An 18,018-nucleotide genomic window follows, 5' to 3' on the forward strand; every position below is an offset into this window, starting at 1 on the left:
AGTAAGAAATACGCTCTGGTGAGAAAAAGAAGAAATAAGGAAAGCAAACTTGGTTGCTTATCCCACAGATAATCCAATGGACCCAAGACATCTAAGAGACAGACATCAGAACTGCATAATAAATAATTAACTTAAATCAAGTTTAATAAAGTGAAAGGTACTCACAAGTATATTGTACTTGGTTTAAGTTAATTATTAAGTTATGTTTTTTAAGTATAGTTTATGTCTAGTTACCAGTTATTTCATTATATAAAACGTGTTCATCTCACAAGTACACACACACATGCACACACACACACACATTATATATAAATATAAACATATATATATACAAATAATTACATTGTCTTTCTGAGACATCAACTAAGTCCTTTCTTTCTTTCTTTTTTTTTTTTTTTTTTTTGTTAATTTTAATTTTTGTTTTTGTTTATTTTGTACCAGGTGTTCAACTCAGGGCACTTAAACACTGAGCCACATCCCCAGATTTTTATTTTGAGACAGTGTCTTGCTAAGCTGCTGAGGCTGACTTTGAACTTGAAATCCTCATGCCTCAGCCTCCCAAGCTGCTAGGATTTACAGGTGTCTCCCACCACAACACATTCGGCCCCTTCTTTTTTAATACAAGGACCACTGAAGATCTTAGCTGTTCTTATATGTTAGTTGACTTCATTAACTAAAACCCAGAGTTCCTACACATCTCTCAAATCTCCAATAAATTGGCCTCTATACTCCTTTCTCTGACTTAAGCTAGTTCTTTTTTCTTTTTTTAAAATTCGTCCCTGCAATAGAGCCTTCATTATGCTACATATTCTTTTTCAAACATTTACATATACATCGATTTTACTTCTATTTTATGCATCTTCTCAGAAATAAAGTATATCAAATTTATTTTCCTATTTGAAATCTACTCTTAAATTGAGTATCTGTTGGGACTTAATAATTTGCTTAATGGATAATTGAATAAAAGTGGAAATAGGGAATTAAAAACAATAAAAAAATGGTTCTACTCTGTGGCCTTTTTCTTTTTGTCAGAATAAATGAAAAAATTAGTGAGATAAAACTGTATTTGGTTCAATAACTATTAAAATACCATTCCAAATATTGGATCTTTTAATATCTACATCACTTCCATAACAAATCAGAAGAATTTACAACCTTGAAATAGAAATGCAGATTACCAATTTAAACCTATACATTTATATTGACATTAGAAAGCTTAATATTTTGAGAGCCACCAGTCATCAAAATAGAAGGCTTACATCTTTTAACTCTTTAAATGAAATGTCAAAATGCCTATATCCTAGATTTTTAAACTTTTGTTAATTTTCTATTAAAAAAAATAGTGTAGCTTCAAGTTTCCTCATATACATAATTTAAGGTATAGATAGTTTAGCAGTAATAGAGCTAAAGTCTCTTAATCCTGTGATTAATTGTCTAGCTTAACAGTGGGACTTTAATTTTATAAGTTATGTTTCCTTTCTCATGTGGAAGCTCCAAATCATTTGCTTTGCTCAAGCTTCCTGATTTACAATATTAGCTTTCCTTTAAAAATTACTTTTTAAATTTTTCTGTGAATACAAAGATTTTCCAGTAAATATGATGTGACTTTGTTAACAAAAGGATAAATGTAAAATTTGGTTCTATAAATTTTCAAGACAACATTTGATAGTGGTCTAAAGCAAATTTTTAAATATAATATGAAATCAAGAAGCATTAATTATAAGAAAATATTTAAGTATTATTTGAATTGTAAATATCAAGTCAAATGTTTAAGCAGTTAAATAAGTATTCAAAATTGAAGGTTTTTTTTTTCAAAATTATGGAATGTTTTTAAATTATTTTCTATTTTGTGGCCGTATCTTTTATTTATGTGCATGTTTAGGCTAAAGATTGGTTTCTAAGATACACATTATATTCTTCTACTGATAAATAACCTCTCTGTAGCTCTTTTAGAAAAAAAATTCACTCATAATTCAATAATGAAAACAGCATAAATTAACATTTTATAATCCTACTGATAGATAGCCATGGTGTTTTTCTTTCTTCTGAGATTTTGTCCATTTGTCTTTTTTAAAAAAAATGGTACTGGGGATTGATTCCAAAGGCCTTGTTGTGGTTGTTGGTGGCCCTCTTAGTGTGGTGTTTTTGCCTTTAGAGGGATGCTAGTGTATTCTTAATAGTGCACCTCAGATCCTCAATCCTCTGTTTGAGGAAGTATCAGTGGATTTTTTACAGGGAGATTCCTACCTATTTATTTGACAATATTTAATCCTTACAATTGTTGAAATCAACAATATATCTGTCAGAAACTTGTTTCAGATCTCATTCCTTACTTTCAATTATTAGGACAGGTATAACCTCCTTTTCAAATCATTTCATTATGTCGGGCACTGGAAATAAAATATGTGTCTATGCCTAACTTGCAATTTTTGAAAGGATTTCTCTAATCATGCTTTTGATAACTACTTGTTCTCAGATAAAATTGGTCCTGGATTTTCTAACATAAGCTAAAATTGTTCTTTGAATAGGTATTTGGAGTCTTGTTGAAGCACACCTACTACCTGTTTTTGACACTTCCCCAAGCTTACATTTTTCTGGTGCCATTTATTTTCATTACTATTCTTCTTTATCCAGTTTTATGGTTTAGATATGAAATGACCCCAAAATCTCATGTGTGAGACAATTCAAGAAGTTTCAGAGGAGAAATGATTAGATGATTAGAGTTGTGATCCAACCAGTAGAATCTCCTAATAGGGATTGACTGGGTGGTAACTGAAGACAGGTAGGGTGTGGATAGAGGAGATAGGTCACTGGGAACATGACTTTGGTCTTTATATTTTGTCCCTGGTCATAGGTGAGTGGAACTCTCTGCTTCCTGCTGCAATGTTCTGAGCTACTTTCCTCTGCCGCACCCTCTGCCTCATCTCCAGTTCTTGGCCATCTATGAACTGGGACATCTGGAACCATGAGTGGTTCAGAAACTTCTCCTCCTCTAAAATAGTTTTTGTCAGAATTTTTGATCCCAGAGGCAAAAAAGCTGACCAAAACAATAACCATTCTAACAGTGAAGCAGGTTAATATTTATTGTTATGCCAGAACCAGAAAGAAGAGCACCAAACAAACATATGGATCCTTTAATATGTCCTCTTTTCTGACAAAATAAATATATGAGTCTACACTTATCACTTTGTAAACTAAAAGCCTTCATGGCATCTTTTTCCTTCTGACATATTATGACTTGGATCTGGAAATTCCCCCCCAAAAGTTTATATGTTGAAAGCATGGTTCCCAATGCAGAAAGGTTCAGAGGTGGACTCTTTTGGGCAATAATCAGATAATTTGGGCACTGACCTCATCAGTGGATTAATCCATTTGATAGATAAATAGCTGAATGGGAGTTGGAGGAAGTGGGTCACTGCAGGTATACTTTGTAAGGGTTTGACTTTCTCCAGGTTCATTTGTCTCTTCTCTCTCTCTCTCTCTCTCTCTCTCTCTCTCTCTTTCTCTTTACCTCATTCCTGGATTGCATGAACTGAGTACCTTTCCTATGTCATGCCCTTCTATCATGATGTTCTGCCTTACCTGAGGCCCAGAGCAATGTATTTGGCCCAACATTGACTGAATCCTCTGAAACCATGAGTCAAAAATAAATCTTACCTCTCCTAAGTTATTCTTGTCAGATATTTTGGTCACAGCAATGAAAGGTTGACTAACTCATAACCCTAGTGTTGTCTTCCTTTACTAAAGTTCATAGTGGTGATCCACTGTTTTTTGAACGTTTATCTATGTGTAACTCATTTTGGTAATATTGATTAGGTTTTATAATTGTTCCTAAGTCTGGTATGGTATCTTACTCGTGATTACCAAGTAATGAGTCAGCCCTTGACTGACTTCTCCAGCATCACACGCTAAACACACACACCCCACATATGCACCTGAATATACACATGCACATATATTAACTATAGTTAAAATATTTTACCACAAGTTATGAGTAAACTATTTGTATAAATTCAATAGTTGAAATAAGTAAGAATTAATTGCATTTCATTTGCCATATATCAAATACCTTTTAAAATACCATTTGTATAAAATTTTGAGCAAACCTGTACTACACATCCTTATGTGTACCTCTTGTGTGTATGTCCACGACTTTGTCTAAATGTACTGGTAGGAGTGGAATTTCTAGGGCAGAGCTTGCCTGCATCTTCACCAGATATAGCCAAATGGTTCTTGAAATCTGTAGTATCAAGGTTTACTTCTAATAGTATATGTCAGTTTCAATTATTCCATTCCTTGTCAATTATTTGTAATATTAATCATTATCTTTTCAAAGTTATTTTATCTAATTCATTGCCTGAAGAATGATGTCACTGTTGTAATTGTTTTGAATTGCCTGAATGATGACTGGTGTGAAGTTTTGTTTATGGGTTTCTCTTAGGGACTTAGTCCTAAGGGTGTGGCACGAAAAGGAAGAATACAAGTGTAATCATGAGAAATACTTTAGGCAAATTCCATTGAGGGACATTCTATAAATGTGTAACCATTGCTTTTCAGAACTGTTATGGTGATCAAAACAAGGAAAGTCTAAAAAACTATGAGTATCCAGAAGAGACTAAGGAAACACAGTTACTAAAGGCAGTGTGGAACTTTGGAACAGAAGGACATTAGGAGAGAAATTAGTGAAATAATGCATCAATATTTCTCATTTGCGTCCATCTACTACAATGTTTCTCAAAAGCTGTAAGAAATGTACTCTTGTAATACAAGATGTTAGTAATAAGGGAAATTGGGTGTGGGATACATAAGAACTCTCCATATTGTCTTGGCAACTTTTAATGAAATGTAAAATGTACTCAAAAATAAAGATCAAAAATAGTTAAAATTCAAATTTTGTGTATGGCTTTCTTTCTAGCTCTGTTACCTGAGTGACTGATTCTATTGCGGAATATAGTCAAGTTGGAATACAGTAGCAGTTTGGAGTTTTAAAGGATGCCAGACCTTTTAAAGGTAGGTAGAAATTAAATTTTATCAAATTATTTGCTTTTAAGCTCTTAATAAATACTTCAAATTTTATGTTATTCTTAAGATTTCTTTAAACATATTTCAATATGAGTTGAACAAGTAAAATATCGATGACATTACTGATGATTGACAAAAACACTACAAAATCATAAAACTTCAGTAATCATTTCTTTATCAAGGATTGTATATATTTTACTCCCTTATTGTATTTTTATCATACCCTTTATTTGTATGAAGCTATGAGAAGACCAAGTAGTTACATTTCTCTTAAAGATCATAAATTAATTTCCCTCTTTTATATTCTGTTTTCATGGTACTTTCCCAACTCTCTCATAATTAGCAGACATTACATTTGTTAAATTGGATGTGTCTCATTTCAAAGGCAAACATCACATGAAGCTCTCTTTCAGAAAACAGATTCAAAGTCACAAATTTTCTTGCCTTTATAAATATTAAATATGGCTCAGACTAGTTCAATTGTTTCTTTTGCAGTCAATTGTAAGCTGCTTTTCTTTGCTGAAGGCAAGGATCTAAACCCTGGTATTTAAACTCTTACAGTTAACCCTCCTGGACACAATAATTAAAGGGCAACTCTCACACTTCCCATCTGGGTATGGTAGAGTCTATTCTTAGATGTGGCTCAAAATAATCTTGATATTCTCAGTTCCCAATCAGTGATCAGTTAGAACCAGCCATTAATTCAGCAGTTCAAAAAGAAAAGGATAAAGAAATAAGACCAGCATATAAAAACTAATTGTCTTTGTAAATCTTACTGTGATATTTGTTTAAACTCTGTGCCTGCCCCTTTTCATTAAATATGAAAATATTTATTTTAAAATATAACAGTATCAACAAATTTCCAGTGCCTTTGAGTAAAACATGTACAAAATTTAGATAATTTTGCAAGATTAGATGAAATCAACCTTTCGTATCTTAGATATTAATAGTATCTATCACCTGGGTCCATCTATTCTGTCCAACAATTTGTTTTCATCAATATTTTAAATGCCCAATCATTATGTTGCAAATCTTTGAATCAGAGAAAATTTGAATAATTTATACATATCTGCTCCTTAATAACTTTAGAATGAGGGCTTCATTACAGATCTTATATATATTTATATATACACAGAATAAGAGAGATTAATATTTCTAATATAATTCCTATAACTGGTAACTTGTCCTTCTTGCAAAGCCCATGATTATAGCAACCTAGATATTATGCCTGGTACAAACATGAATAATAAATTAATACCAAAGCATTCTATGTTAATTTTTATTTATTTATCTTTACATTTTTGGCTCTACTGGGATTGAATTCAGGGTCTCACATGTGCCAAGCAAGCACTTTACCACTGAGCAATGTCTCAGCCTCATTCTAATGATGAATGCATCTCTTCCCCTAAAGCTTTATAAAGCATTAAGTCATCCTAACGGTCCAAAAAAAAAAAAAAGAGTAGAAACACCCTTCTCTCAACTTTCCTTTGGTTCTTCCTGTGCTACAACTGAAGTTAAAAATAAAATAAATAAAATAGATGAATAATTATTGGGTGTAGAATGATTGAAAAATAATAAATTGGGAAATGGGAAATATAAAGAAACTAGGATGATCACATCTTTTCGCCTGTAATACATTTCATATTAATGCAGAAGTCACTTGGAGACGACAACTCAATTTCTTTTCCTTTAAATAGTAAGGTTTTCACAATCTTCATAGATGAAATAGGTCTGAAAAATAATGTCACTAGAATGCCAAAATCAAATAGTGAAATTATATAATAGTGAAGATTTAGGTGTGAAAGCTAATAGTTTTAAATTTTCTTTTTAAAGAAATACATTTTCTATTCATTAATTTAATTTTGAAAAGAAAGATTCCCTGGGGCCCATTTACAATCCCACCTGCAACTTCATAAATTATTTCTTAAACAGTGACAGAAGGGAATGTTCTTCTGGAACATTTTACAAAACTTCTGCTTGTTCTACTTACTTCTCAGGTGTATTTATGATTACCTCATCAGATAAATTGATTATATATCATACAAAAAAGGAAAAGAAACCATAGCCTTTTCACGTGGTCAAATACTACTCTTCGATAAATCATAGAAAATGCTTTTGTTTCAACAATACAAAAAAAAATTGTTAAGGTTGGCATTTTTTCTGCCTGTAATGGTTGAAATGGGTTGAAAAGCAGAGATGGGGATTTTGACTGAACTGTGAAGAGAAAGGGGAAAAATGCATATGAAAGAGAGTATAGATATATGTCATGAGGATATGTACTATTATTTTATTGTTGGTGAATTTTAAAGCCTTTGAAGAGTTAGAGAATGAAATGTGTTTCAAATATAAAACTATTCGGCAGATTAATCTTCAAGAGTTGGCCTAGGTGATGAAGAAACTTGAACGAAATCTTAGAACATGTGGTATGTGGGGTTTAGGTTGTTTGTGCTGTGAAATCATATTTTGTTGCTCTTGTTTCCTTTTGAATGTAGCAAACAATCTGAACAGGGGCATGTGTGTGTGTTCACATGTGTGTGTTTAAGAGGATGATTGTTGGCAATGTATTGAGAGATCACCTGTATCTGATAATTTGGAAACACAATTTCATTTTTATTAATTAATAATTTACTTTCATTATTCTATCCTGTGAATTAAGATAATTGTTTGTGCAGTATTTAAGACAGTTATTTGTCTCAAGATATATTTAAAGAGTATTGTGTTTTAAGTGAATAGTATTCTCCAGGCTTCATAGACATTGCATTTTGAAGATGAGACGAAGGTTATCAGCCTAAGGAAGGTTCTGGAAATGAGTTGTTGACTGACACAAGCAAAGGATATATCTTTAAAAACACAAATCTTCAGGGCATTGGGATGAACAACAGGTCCAGACCCTCAGCAAACACCAACTCTCAAGAGTGATGAGGTGACACAAAAACTGATGGCAACAGAGGGAATGGCTGAGCTGCTCAGCCAGGGGTGGATTTGAGCAGTTATGGTTTTAGTGCTCATAGCATCCTGCCATCCTGCTGAGTTGACAATAGGGTTCAAAAAAAAAAAAAAAAAGCAGGAACTGCAAAGCCATCTGTCTTTTGAAAAAATGTACTTTGTAAAACATAAGTAGAAATCATCTTGTACATTTTGTTAGGGCTGTTTCCCCTGAGGAGATATTGTTTGGGTTGTAATTAGCACATCTGAAGAAAATTAATGTGGGGATACTTCTAATTTTGGCAATTGTCAAAGGTTAATAACTTGAGACATGCCTATTAGAATTTCACAATGGACTTGTCGTTGGGAACTATGATTCATCATCCATTTAGAATAACAAGGAAGGAAAAGAAAGGAAAATACAGAAGCAGTTGACTACATCAACTTAGACTGTGCCAGACTTTTTATTCAAAAGAAATAAAAGTTCCAGTTCTTCGGAGTGGCTGCAAACCTCCAGGGTTATTAAGCAAGTTTACTATAGTCAATATAAGCAGAAAAAAAAAAATCTAAAAATGCTATCCAATCTTTATGAATTTGCCTTTATTTAGTTTTTTGTTTCTTTGTTTACTTTTTTTTTTAATTTTAAATAATCACAATATGTAACTAAATCTTCCATGGAAAAAGAAGGGTGTTTAATTCCATGGAACATACATTCAATTAAGTTTAAAGTTCACTCTATGTCTGTGACTCTTAGGCTCTACCTTCAGTAAAGATGAAAGACAGAAATAAACAGGAAATCTGTTGTTTATTTCTTAAATCTTTGCCATTATCCTGCTTTTTGTCATGCTGCTTTGATGCTATGTGGCAGGTCATGACCTGAGTCTTTGTGCTCTCACCAGGTTAACTTAAAATTCCCTTAGTATATAAGCAAGTAATCACAGATGAGCTCTTTGTTTTATTAAAATGAAATATACTGCAAAAGAGATGAAGAGAATGCTTGGTTATGGTCTATGGGACAACAATCCATAATTTACTTTGCAGATGTCTGTGTAATTTAAGCAGCAGGCAGAACAGCCACACAATTGTAGCTGCTCTAGGGAAAGGATACCAAGAGGCTCATAAATCATGGTAAGGATTAAAAGCAATGAGCATTCATCTTTTTAACCTCATAAGACAATATGGGAAAGCCAAGTATCAGAACACACAGAGCGCAGAATCTCAGTACCGCGATATAAGGTGTCAAGGTTTTAAAGGATTCTCTCAATTAGCCCTGACCTCCCATTTGCAAGTCAGTAGAACATAATTTTAAAGTTCATTAAAAAGAGGTCTCTTCCACATTAAATTAAACTGAGTAAGTGATAAGGTATATTGAGGGGGAAATAGGTAAACTGAGTCAACTTGTACAGAGGTATTAATCATTTGCTTAGATTGAACTTGTTTCCTCTTGGAGAGTTCATAGAAAATAACCTTATTAAAAACCATCTATGAAGATTGTCATGTTTAGCTGAAATTTTAAAATGGTGACATGTTATGAGAAAATTCTAACTTTAGAGTAGTCAAGTGAAGGAGATACAGACAGCTGGCTCTCTGCTATGAAATTCAGTAAATAAATGGTCTGTTACTAATTGTTTATATTTGAAATGTTATTCTAATCAAAGGTCTCTGGATGCAAATGAGCAAATAATACACAGTGAGAGGTTTCATTTTCTGCATAAAATTGGAATTCTAATTAAATTTTAAAGCTTTGAAAAATACTGTTGTGTAAATTTTCCCCATATTCTTGTAAATCAAATTCATGATAAAACTGAATTTGCTAATTCTATAAAAATACCAGGTTGGTGCAAGAAAATAACATAATCACTTATTGAAGGACAATTATGACCCTGTTTTGTAGGACACAAATCTATTTCAGTATATGTTTCCCTAGTTTAATATCAAATATACCTTGGCAATTATTCTTTTGTTAATTTGTTTTGGTACTGGGAACTGAACCACAGAGCACTTTACCTCTGAACTACATCCCCAGCCCTATGGGTTTGTTTGTTTGTTTTGAGACAGGGTCTTACAAAGTTTCCCAGGCTAACCTTGAACTTGAGATCCTCCTGTTGAATCTCCTGAATTGCTGGAATTCCAGGTATACTCCACCATGCCAGGCTACAGTGATTTTTTTTTTTTTTTTTTTAACTAGCAAATACTTTTCCATATCAGTTAAGGAGAACTGTAGTATGGTTAATCGAGAGTAGCATGTAATTCTATCTCTTTAGAAAGAGAGGGTTACGCTGCTCAATATTTGAAGACAGCTTGTAAAACATAGAAAATATTGAAATGTTGAAATTTTGGCAGCTTCTGCCCTGTGTTTACATACCATATACTCAATGTGAGGAGAAATAACCATCCTTTCAATTTGGTAGGCAATAGTATAGTACTTTATTTAAATACCTTTTTCATTACTACTTTTCCTTCCTCAGGAATGGTGATTTAAGTATCTTTTGTTTTCATTGAAGATAATATGATGATTTGAGACTACCTGACAAAAAGAACTTAGAGGAGGAAAGTTTATTTGGGGATCTCAGTTTCAGAGATTCAGTACCTGATTGTCAAACAACATTGCTGAGGGCCCATAATGAGGTGGAACATCATGAAAGAAGGTTGTGCAGAGGAAAGCTGCTTAACTCATGGTAGTCAGGAAGCAGAGAGAGAGCAGGAGGAGCCAGGGAAAGGAAATATAATCCCCACAGCACAGTGACCCAGTTCCTTCAGCTACAACCCAAATGCCTATAGTTATACCTGGTAATCCATTGGATTAATAACCCATCAAGTGGATTAATCCACTGATCAGGCTGTGGCACTTGTATTCTACTCATTTTGCCTCATGCATTAACACAAGAACTTTTGGGGGACATTTCATATTCAAACTATAACATGCATCATCACAGTTAGCTGTTCTTTTATTTGTTTTCTTACAAGAGTATGTTGTGTTTACCAGTAATCTTTCTAGAGAAGGAGACACAGAATGTGAGGACTCACATGTGTTTTCTGCCTTGTAAAATAAGATTGGATACTAAGAAAAACATATAATGAAATTTACTGTGTATATTTGGATTAAAAAAAATAGACTAAATCACATTTAAATTTATAGTAAGAACTGTTAGTTAGCCATAAAATTCTGGGCCCCAGAATCTACTAACCAATGTTGCACTACTATCTAAATGATCAAACTCTTTCTCCATATAAATTGTTAAATAGGGATAATTAACTTTACTTATCTCATAATGTATGCATGCATGTAGAATTAAATTGTACTATATAAAATATTCAACTATTATTTGTGAATTGAAAATTTAATTTAAATTTTGAAGATCAGAAGAATAGATTAGACAGAAATAATTTATATGTAATGTGTAGATATTCTTATATGTCTATTAATCTTTCAAATGCCTGTATAAAGTCAATGACAAAAGCTAATAATAATTATCTTTTCCCCTTTATTTTATTCTCAATAATTTTCCCTCATCTACAAAAAATCTATAGGCTTTGGTTTGGAGAATGGATTATAGATCTTATTCATAAATAGTTCTTTAAAGTCATCTGTATATTAGTTATTCCAGGGATCTTCTCTGGGTGTCAATAAATACATCAAAAATGTTGAAAGTTACTAACCATGCTGGTGTTTGCATTGTTGTGATGAGAACAAAAAGCAATCAACTAAACTACATAATATTTAAAATAAGTGAAAATAATTATAGAAAATTCTACACAAAAAGTAATCCAAAAAGGTGCTGGGAAGTTGCTATATTGCAGAAAGAAGGGAATAGTGTGCTAGTTTGCAAATCTTGAAAGAATGTTTAGAGAATGTATTCCTAATTAAATAACATGTGAAAAGAATTGAAAGGGATGTGTAAGCTAGATGCAAAACTACCTGAAGAAGAGAGTTCCAAAAGAACCACACATTTCGAGTCACCAAGGGGGGACCTATATGACATGTACAATTAAAAACTAGCAAGAGGACCAGTGTGACTACAGCTGGGACAGAAGTTAGAAAACCTGTAGGAGATGGGGTTGGACAGACTAACCTGGTGATTGAGGTGGTGACATGCTGTGTGGGCACAGTGGCAGAATTAGAGGACCATTTTTAAATCAATTTTAACTACCCAGGTGAGCCTTGAGTATCGCTGGGAATAGGACTATAACAAGACTAATGGAAAGAAGTGAAAGGATTGAGACAAGGTGATTTGGTAACAAAAAATAGGAGGACCCCAGTGTGACACCATTATCTGGCTGGAGCAAGAGAAGAATGATTTTGTCATTAGCTGAGGATATGAAATCTGTGTTGCTTCAGAAATCTAAGAAGAAATGTTGACTAGGCAGTTGGATATATTCATTTGAAATTTGTGAGGTCATCCTGGCATATAAATGATATGACATTGAACCAGACTCATTTATTCAGAAACATACATCAGGTGTGGTGAGCTCTTTGTTTTATTTTTTCTTTGAACGAATCCTCCAAAGAACTGCATGAGGCAGGCACTCTTAATATGACCCTCATTTCTCAGATGAAGAACAGGAGGCTAAGGGGAGAAAGTTACACTTTTTGAGATCACACAGCAGAGACAGGCTCAAAACCCAGGCACAAGGAAATGATACAATTAACTTGATGTGGATTTAGGTCACAAATGGAACAGGTTTAGATAAGAATTCAGATTCAAGAACTGGGCTCTGAGGTATTACAATAAAATGGTCAAAGGGATGAAGAAAAGTCAGAAAGTGGTGAGTGCAGGAGAAGAAATAAGTAGAGTGCTGACTTGAAATCAAGATAAAGAAAGGAAGAAAGAAAGAAAGAAAGAAAAAGAAAGAAAGAAAGAAAGAAAAAAAGAAAGAAAGAAAGAAAGATTGTTGCTGAGAAATGGTATCACAATGTGGATTCCATTGTTTTTGTTGACAGGAACAGTGTTGATGGAATAAATAGTAGGCAAAAATTTTTATGAGAGAGTGATGACAACAAGATAAAATTAATTTTCACCAAATGAGGCAGTAGATTGTAAGGAATCTCTGAAAAAGGTTTAGTTTGCATTTTTGTGTTATTTTTAAGCAATGAGAAACATACTTATAGGTCATGGCTCAAAATTCACAAAAACAAATTGTCATATACATTTCAAATGACCAAGGGGTGCTTGTCACAGAGTGAGATGGATCGGAACACTTTTGCATCATTTTACAACTTTTCCCAGAACATGTATACTCAGTTTTTAAAGCCTCAAAATTTTATGGCCTCAAAATCAGAACAAAAAAACATAATCTCCACACTGTTAACACACTGTGTCTTCTCACTGGGCCTTTAGAGTTCCCTGAAGAGTTTAGGTTGCAGTGGCTAGGTATAGCACCTACTCGTAGAGATCGTACACTGAGAGCTTCTGTAGATTGTGGAGGTTTCAATCCACATTAGCCATTTACCAGAAGTGTGCACTGGGGCAAGCTCCGTGCCTCCATCTCTTCATCTGTAATATACAATATTGCAGGTCTAAGAATACATGCTTCTACAATGGTTATTATAAGGTTTATGTGAATTAATATTTGCATACAGGAAATTTACTGTGTATTTAGTATAGTGTCTGTCCAGTAATAAAAGAATTTGATTATTTTTAACTAAATAAGTTATGTTCTTTGTTTTCCTCTGTGATTTGGAGAGGATGAAATGTCTCCTTCTTCTGTATTTCCCTGATGCCAGGAACCCATGACTAATTTCTATTATGGACATTTAAGACTCTCATGATCAGGCAATATTTCTTTTCAAAGATTCCACTACATTATCAGTGTTTTTTTTTTTTTATTCAAAATGTGACTTTTCTTATTTTTTACAAGTGTATTTCTTATGTCATGTTGCAATATTTGAAAAGTCTTAAATGTATAGGTGTTTCTGATACATATGCACATATATACATATGTGTCTATGCTGCATGCACATATATCTCACAACTTGTCAAATGCTTTTCATAGACATTCTTTATCATAAGACACCATTCTCATATGAAAGTTGCTACTTACACTAGATAGATATGAGGTTCTTGGGCGCCATAAATCATTTCCTCAAAATGTATTTAGTTCTATCTTCTTGAATTAAATTGGTATCTACAGAAATATCCTATTGTTCTCTCACTTTTAATAATTCTTTTTCCACACACGAAGAGGCAACTAACATAATCAATCTTCAAAGTAGTTGCACTGAACAGTTTCAAGGAATGTTCCTCTGAAGAACTGAATGCTCCTTTAAAGCTTTTGCTGCATATGATGAGACAGATGGAGAAAGTCATTTTTTAAACACTATATTTATTCTCTTTTTTCCACGTTGTTTGAAATCTATTCTTCCTCTTGCCCCAAGGGATGCCTGCCTTCTAAGCACATGTTTGAAGTCAGACAGAAAGCATATGTCCTGTACATCCCTGGAGTGTGAAAAAAAAGGTGAAATATAGGATAATGCTTCTTCAATGGTGCAAAAGGGAGTTACATCTTTGCAAATGGTATTTCTTTCATGGTGTAAGGTACTGCATTGTGGCCTTCTGATGGTTTAATTATCATCACATTTTCTTTCAAAACAATATGGGTATTCCTGAAGATAGGGAATATTGAAACTTGGCATGAATGTATCTGGGGTATAATAACACCTTAATCAAGTTCTCCAGTCTTATCAGTCAGTACTCCTTGTGGTGGCAGAGCAGAAGTGGGAAAATTCTAGTGATAAATTTATCATGACCTTTTATCTCTTAAAAGGTTCATCATGGTAAATTTTTTGTTTTGTCAGCTTTATATCAATCTATTCCCTATACTGTAAACCATGAAAAATCATATATGCTCCAAACCTTAGTTTCTTAAACACATTCCTAGCCTGTGGGAATGTCATGTGATCATACTTGGTTCGGATCTGCCTTCCACTATACCCCCCACTGCCTTTACTCACCAGTACCATCCCATTTATGGCATCCAGAATGATGTTCCAGTCTTATGTCTCCCTTATCTGCAAAATGTTTTTAAATCTCTTTTATTTTAACCATATGATCATGTGGCTTTATTTGCTGTTTGCTTATCAGTATTTAATACTAAATTTCAGGTTTGTTTCAAGGTCTACTGGTTTCATCTTGATCTCTGCCCCACTCTGCCCAATGGTCTATTCTCAGACTTTACTGTGAGCAAGTAGGACCTTGGCTATTTAGTTACTGACAATCTCCTGGTCTTCATTTTCTCACTCAGGAAATCAACATGAATTATTCATATTGATTTGTTCACTCTGATAAACTAGTATAAGTACAGGGCTTAATTGAATATCACAGGAATAATGATGTTAAGCAAAATGCTAATTTTTATAGAGACCTGCATATTCAAAATATTTCGGATGTGATTGGAAGAGCAAAAACTATCTTGATATCTGGAAATGGAACTACAACCATTCTCAATGGTCTGTAAAATTATTTTCTTCCTTGTAAACTGTCAGAACAGGGCACTGCTGGCTATATCATCTGAGTTTGAACAGCCAACACTGGATAGATGAAATGGCCAACAGATTATTAATGATTTGGACTCACTCACAGCAAAGGTGAGGACATGACTGCATGCACGGCAATGTGGAGATTGCAGTTGGAGACAGTGAATAGGAAAGGGCTGTGGGAGACTCGCTGTGTCCTGTTAGGAGGAACAGGTTTATAATACATTCTGAAATTAATATGTACCAAAAATGAAGCAAGAAACATAAATGTTTAGTCTCAAAGAAGACCTTCAGAATGAGAAAAATAGAGTTATGTTCAAATGATTTTCAATTCTAAAGGTATTCTGTACAGCAATGCTTCATAGTCCATTCACAGACGTACATTTTTATACTCTGTAATTACTGCAAAACACTCTTATGTTACCCATGACCTACTATCCTGTGCTCCTTCCTCATCTACTTCTCCTCTCTCTCTCTCTCTGTCTCCCTCTCCCTTACTTGACTTCTAATCATTTTATGATGTCATCTTTCTAACTTTCCCATTATATGGTATGTTAGGTTTCTGATGTTGCTTAATAAATTACTGTACATTAAAATAGTACATATTTATTACATACAAGAGAAAACAGTTACCCTGTTTCCTCAAGTGAATGTGATTGCCTTGTTTGAACCTAGCCTCTGACTGCCATGGATCTGATATTTGCTCCCTAGAGATAATCAGACACCATGGCTTTTCCCCTTGATAAGGAGGATCCTTTGGCTAGGGGGCCTTATCTGTTGGCACACAGTAGGAAGCAGAACTTGCCACTAGAATTTCAAGTTGCTCTGGTTTTTCCCCATAAGTGAAAGCACACATAATATCAGGTCTGTACCACATATGATGATCTTTTATATGAATAAGATTGACATTTTTAAATATGAAGTTAATTTACCACTATCAACAAACTCCTTTTCAGTTTTCTTATAGGAAATATTTAAGCTGATCCAAATTTTGAATTCAATTTTTTTTTTGTTTTGTTTTTGGGGTAGTAGACGCTGTTTGTTCAGAGATGACAGCAATCCCCTAGCCTCCAGTTCTAGCTCCATTTTGCCCCAAGTCATTTCCATAGGCCTTTTTTTTTTTTTTAAATCTATATTTTATTTTATTTTTATTATTTTTATTGTAAACAAATGGGATACATGTTGTTTCTCTGTTTGTACATGGAATAAAGGCATACCATTGTGTAATCATAAATTTACATAGGGTAATGTTGTTTGATTCATTCTGTTATTTTTTTCCCTTCCCCCACCCCTGCCACCCCTCTTTTCCCTCTATACAGTTGAATTTAATTTTAAAACTAAAAAACATTTCAAAAAATTGAAAATTCAGATCTTAGTCATAGGAGCCAAATTTTGAGTGTTCCATAGTCACATTGGGTTAAGGTGAGAATAATATGTATTATTAGTTTACATAAAAAAGTTAACATGAAAAGTTAAGTTTTCAGACTAGAGAAAGCAGAGATTATAAATTGATTCCAAATTTTCTTAAAGCATAAGATATTTATATTTCTTGTTTTGGATCATATGGCTAGTTCTGCTAAAAATGTAGAAATGTGTTCCTCTTCACAAGAAGATATCAGAGGAAACACATGTATATATTTGGAAGTTCATATTAAAACTATGGAAGAATAATTTAGATGAAGTAAGAAATTGAATCTTTTTGACCAAATTCAGCATTTTAATTCTAGTTTCAATGATAATCATCTTTGAAATGGTGCATGTTGCCTGTATTTTAAACCTACTGTTGGGAATAATTATATTCTCTAATATATATTCATACTTTCATATATAATGAAATTTATTATATTTTTTCTTCCATTGATTCATTCATTTATTTAAAAAATTTTCCAATGAGCCCATGAGCTGAATTAGGTGCTTGGAGATAAACTTACACAAACTTATGTTTCTGCTGCTTTCCTGGTGTTTGCATTGTTGAGTATGACATAAAATCAACAAATGAATAATTAAAGTACAAAAAATGAATGAAGACTAATAAAGCACAATAAAGCCAATCAAGTAAGTTGAAGTTGACATACTATGGAGAGACTGGGAGTTTAACTCAGACTGATGGTTAGAGAAACTGTCTTTGAAGTCAAGTCATTTATACCAAGATATGAATAATCAGAATGCATTTGTGATGAGATCGAATGTCAGGAGAGATTACCAGGGGGACTAAGAACTGGTGGAAAGGGAGGGACAGGGCTTAGAAACTTGAGGAACAAAAGAGAATGCCACAGTGGCTGGAGTGGGTGCACAAGAGAGAACAGGTGGAAACATGACCTGAAGTGATTGTCAGGAATCAGTTTTTCATTTGTGCCATGATAAGAAGTTTGGATCAGTGATTATTTAAAAGAGTACTGGGTCAGGAAATGGCATGATGTATGAAGTGCAAAATTATTGCTGACATCTGAGAAGAGCAGCAGAAGAAAAACGTACTTGATACCTGGCTGCGAAAGTCCCACTTGGGAGGAGTTAACCCTTGAAACATATCTTACAGGATGGGAAATATTTTGACAAATAAAATTAGGACAGGAGCTGCATGATGGTATGAGTGCAGA

At 33.5% G+C, this 18,018-nt stretch overlaps 1 protein-coding gene across 1 annotated transcript in view; it reads left to right on the forward strand.

Annotated features, from left to right (window-relative positions):
* Window positions 1-18,018, forward strand: part of CDH12 (cadherin 12) — a 993,970-nt gene that overhangs the window by 313,271 nt on the left and 662,681 nt on the right. Inside the window, exon 2 of the mRNA XM_079145106.1 lies at window positions 4,916-5,010. The gene's annotated coding sequence lies outside the window, so the exon portion shown is untranslated. The remainder of the gene's footprint in view (window positions 1-4,915; window positions 5,011-18,018) is intronic.

This window comes from Sciurus vulgaris, assembly GCF_902686455.1.
Source record: "Sciurus vulgaris genome assembly, chromosome: 6".
NCBI classification, from domain to species: domain Eukaryota; kingdom Metazoa; phylum Chordata; class Mammalia; order Rodentia; family Sciuridae; genus Sciurus; species Sciurus vulgaris.